The sequence below is a fragment of the Bos grunniens genome, chromosome 17, assembly GCF_055505025.1.
Source record: "Bos grunniens cultivar Pamir isolate PY7600 chromosome 17, Bosgru_T2T1.0, whole genome shotgun sequence".
Lineage (NCBI taxonomy): Eukaryota > Metazoa > Chordata > Mammalia > Artiodactyla > Bovidae > Bos > Bos grunniens.
The window spans coordinates 37,797,163-37,802,346 of NC_141181.1; the positions used below are offsets into that span (position 1 = coordinate 37,797,163).

General features: G+C 41.4%; 1 pseudogene; it reads right to left on the reverse strand.

The window, feature by feature from the left end:
- Positions 1-2,405: 2,405 nt before the first annotated feature.
- Positions 2,406-3,334, reverse strand: LOC147355208 (nuclear transcription factor Y subunit alpha pseudogene; annotated as a pseudogene).
- Positions 3,335-5,184: the final 1,850 nt, after the last annotated feature.

The window sequence follows — 5,184 nt, forward strand, 5'->3', positions numbered from 1 at the left end:
TCTATGTAGTTGAGTTCCAAAGAAAAATCAAGACATTATTACCAGACATCCATTAGCCAGAAAAATGCTCTGTTGGTTCAGTGGTATAGACACTGACATGTTCAATGTACCAGTGCAATTAAAATATATACATTTATAATTATCCTGTCAAAAAAAAAACCACTTAAGTAAAATAACTGTGTATTAAACCAACTATTCATTCATCCATTCACTCTATTTGCATCACTACAGTCACAAGAACAGATGAATAAAAGAACTTCTAGTAGCAAAGAAAAAAATGCAAACCTCATCCCCACTTTGTGGGTTATTATGTGCTAAAATGACCACAATAAAAGGCTCATGAGCTAACTGAAATGCAATGATAAAATGACAACTGAAGCATTTCATTAAAAAAAAAAAAAAAAAAACTCAAACTTGTGAGAAAAAAACTCGCAGTAGTATGAGGTTGATAGTATATGTACAGTCTTACAGACACAAATAAATAGCATTTTAGAACTGTTGTTGATTTAAGTACTAGAAATTAAGCCTGAGAAATTTCTTTGCGAACTCTACATCTTGAAGAATTCTAAACAAAACCAAAGAATAAAAATTCCTCATTGTTTTTAGTAATCTATTAACTGAAGAACTTAGGGCTTACCAAATAAAGTTAACACCAAAGGGTCAGCCCCTCCTGACATCTGGAAGCCAGGACAGATAAGTTGACTCAAGCAAGTAGGGAGATACTTCACTTCCTGCTTTCTCTGCATAGCTCTGTACCTCTATTTTGCACCATTACAATGATTTCCTTTTGTGCTGTTTTCCTTGGTGGGTTTAATTTCTTTTCCCTCTTAATATAGCTAGAGTGATATCTCTAGTCTTGGTATTTAAATTAAAACCAAATGTTCTTTGAAAGAATTACAGCTTTCTTTGTTTCTAAGAAAACAGCAACTCTTCTGATATCACCTTAGTTGTCCCAGGGTTCCACATCTAGAAAAGACACAGATTACTGAGGCACAACCCACTCCCGGGGCTTTGGCCCTGTTCCTGACCCTGCAGGAATATCTATCTCCAGTCTGCACTTTATTCCCAGAACATGGATGCAATGTGAAAGCCTTTCTGCACAGGACCAATGGAGAAAAAGGGAAACAAATGGAAACTGGTACCAAAGAATCAGCTACCATGGGAAGAATGAGAATGTTCACTCTCTGGGGCCAGCACAAAGCACAGCAGGAGTGAAGCCATCATCTACTTCACACTCTAGCAGGTAACCTGGATTATGTCCCGGCTAGCTTGACTGAACTGTGCTTTCCAGAAATTGTCAAGGACCAAATCTCAGACTTTTCCCTTTCCATGCTTGTTAAAATTTCTAGTATAAATGTAAATTTTTCTCTTCATTATAATGATCCATCCCAGGCATCCCTCCACTGACAGATAATGCTATATGACATCACAAGGGTATATACACTACACTTTGTCTTTCTGGAGTAAAACATACATGAACCTTTCTATTCCTCAAATACTGTCACAAAGCCTATGATTGAAAATCTCTAATTTTGCTTTGTTTTGGAGTTATTATACATATTCTCAGTACTTCAGCACAGAAGTTGTATAATTTTGTTCTCTACTAAGGAAAGGCAGTTTCAAGGTCCAGTACCCTCTAAAGCATCTTAAAAGTAGCCATAGCAAGAACTATGGCCCATATGACCTGTCACCAGACAGACAAGTAAACTACACCTTGTGAAAGCTAAGAGATCCAGCAATTTATGTTTTTAGTGCTTGAATCTTTTATCACTCTATCCCCAGAGTTAGATTTTTCTTGGCTGGAGTCCAAAAATCCCAACCTATCATCTGGGTAGAAAAGATTCTTATTATTACCACAGATTAGATGGATGTGTCTCAGAGAATTTATTGTTTCTGTATCATGAGATGGAGCTGCCTTGCCTGGAAACCACCTCTGAATGCAAACTGCCCATCAGTCAGCCTGAGATCTCCATTAGAGGGATAGGTGCTGTTCAGAATCTGTGGGAAGTAATGGGTTGCAGCTTCGCCAATTGCAGTTTAGGTTGAGAAGGTTGTTCTCTTCTGCTCAGATGGCTGACTGACGTCACCAGTCAGCACAAGTGCTATGCATGGTACTGATGGGCTGGCGTGAGTCCCTTGCATCGTCCCAATCCATGAAATGTCAATGTCACCTGAGATAAGTCCTGACTGAAAGGGTGAGACAGAGGCTTGCAACTTCAATTTGCCAGACATCCCTGTAATTATAATACTGAACCACTTATTAAAAACTAAGTGGTTTCTGTCCTGTAGAAAAGGGCAGAATGTGATTGTCAGTGTCCCATTGGAAGAGTTGATCAATATCCTTGGCACTGTGGGAAACAGTGCAAGGAGTATGACCTCAATCAGCTCTATTACATGGCCTGGGGTTAGGACACTTGGATGATCTGGGTCACAGCCCCTTCATCTGCTTGACTTGGATCCTGCATATGGGGACTATCTTTTTCCTTTGGAGAGAAAAATCGTCTGCCTTCATCACACTTCCATACTATGGCATGATGGTGTTGAGACTCATGCAAGTATTTCCTTCTTTCCTTCGGAATTTTCCCTTCTGCCTCTAATTTAGTCCGAGCTTGCCTCCTCTTAAATATAAGGTGGTACTGTTTGGCACTGATGTAGAGAGGCTCTTCTTCAAGCATCTTCGGCCCAGGGAGAGGGATTCTCTGAATTGTAGGCACAGAGCCAGCACCAGGTACCATCATGACCATCCCTCCTGAATTAACCACATTGCCTGCCACTGGAAATGTCACAATGACAGTCCCTTGCCCACTGCTAGTTGTGTTGGTGTCACCTTCCATAAGAACAGTCTGTGCTCCTGCCAGACTGGCTGTGGGGATGGTGATCATGCCTTGCTGGAGAATGGTGCCATCTGCATTAACTGGCTGATAGACAATGGTCTGCCCTTCAGCAGTCTGTGCCACTTGCTGCCCCTGGAGAGCAATCTGCTGCTGTGTCTGTGTCTGGCCAGCAGTGATGGCCGTCTGGGGCTGCTGGATGATGATCTGCTGGGTCTGGCACTGCACTTGCACAGCCTGCCCACCCTGGATCTGGATCTGTCCTGGTGGGACCAACTGTATCTGCTGCAAACCCCGTGTCCCAGACACAGGTACCTGCATAAAGGTTTGACCTTGTCTACCAGGAAGAGCTTGGACCATGATAGTTGGCCAGTTGATGTGACTAACCAGCCTCCACTGACCTGTACCAATAGTGGCTGCCCTTCGACCTGCTGCTGAGTCTGTCCAGCCTGTACAATAGTCTGCTCTGTTGAACTATTGCTGTTGGCTGTATAGTGTTTCATGGTCCCTCCAAGTCAGAGTCCTGTTCACAGTCAGTTTCACCCTGAAGATCCTAGAAGACTGCCAGATGCACTGCATGCCTTACTCCCCCAATTTGCTGCCTATGCTGATTGGTTCCAGTAGGAGACCCCGAAACTCAATCAGAGGCTCCAGCTGCTGCCACCGACACCACTGCCGCTGCTTTGGAAAATAGCAGCCCTTCCTCCCAAAATCATGTGGGTATGGACAAAATTACATGACATATTGCATATAAGATTATATTTAAGCAATATAATATCTAATCCTTATTAGACATTAAACCACAGAAGGACAGTATCTGTATCTTGTTTATGTATAATTTTTTAACATCTGTTGCTCAACATATAATAATATTTTTAAAATATTGAATCAATATAGGTTGGCTGAATCTGCATTATAATTGTACATCTGAGAAAATGTTCTTCCATAAGAACATTAGAGACATTTAACAAAATCACATACAAAAGTAGTGGTAGTAAAACAACTCTGAGGACTCTTTTTAAAAAGCCTAATTTTTTTAGCACCTTTTAACTTCTGGTGTGTAAATCTTCCCACTATGGTGAAAGTAAAGTTGTTAATAGATGTCACTGAACTTAGACTTCAAAATTCACTCTCACATCATTTACATAAATGCACTTTTCTGATGCATGAAAATATACCTATCTAGTTCTGCAAGGAGATCCAACCAGTCCATTCTGAAGGAAATCAGACCTGGGATTTCTTTGGAAGCAATGATGCTAAAGCTGAAACTCCAGTACTTTGGCCACCTCATGCGAAGAGTTGACTCATTGGAAAAGACTCTGATGCTGGGAGGGATTGGGGGCAGGAGGAGAAGGGGACGACAGAGGCTGAGATGGCTGGATGGCATCACTGACTCTATGGACGTGAGTCTGAGTGAACTCCGGGATTTGGTGATGGACAGGGAGGCCTGGCGTGCTGCAATTCATGGGGTTGCAAAGAGTTGGACATGACTGAGCGACCGAACTGAACTGAGCTGAGTTGGCATTTATATCTCAAAGATAGAGATATGCAAGAAGGCAAAGTGGTTGTCCGAGGAGGCTTTACAAATGGCTGTGAAAAGAAGAAAAGTGAAAGGTAAGGGAGAAAGGGAAAGATATACCCAACTGAATGCAGAGTTCCAGAGAATAGATAGGAGAAACAAGAATACCTTGTTAAATGAACAATTCAAAGAAATAAAGGCAAATTACAGAATGGGAAAGATTAGAGATCTCTTCAAGAAACTTGGAGATATTAAGGAACATTTCATGTAAGAATGGGCATGATAGAGTACAGAAATGGAAAGGCTTAACAGAAACAGAAGAGATTAAGAAGAGGTAGCAATAATACAAAGAAGAACTATATGGAAAAGGGCATAATGACCTGGATAACCACAATGGTGTGGTCACTCACTTAGATCCAGACATCTAGAGTATGAAGTCAAGTGGGCCTTAGGGAGCATTACTACAAACAAAGCTAGTGGAGGTGATGGAATTCCAACTGAGGTATTCCAATCCTAACAGATGATGCTGTTGAAGTGCTGCACTCAATATGTCAGCGAATTTGGAAAACTTAGCAGTGGCCACGGGACTGGAAAAGGCCAGTTTCCATTCCAATCCCCCAGAAGGGCAATGACAGAGAATGTTCAAACTACCATACAATTGCACCCATTTCATATGCTAGCAAAGTTATGCTCAAAAGTCTTCAAGATAGGCCTCAACAATATGTGAATCGAAAACATCCAGATGTACAAACTTAGTTTAGAAAAGGCAGATGAACCAGAGAACAAATTGCCAACATTTATTGGATCATGGAGAAAGCAAGAGAATTCCAGAAA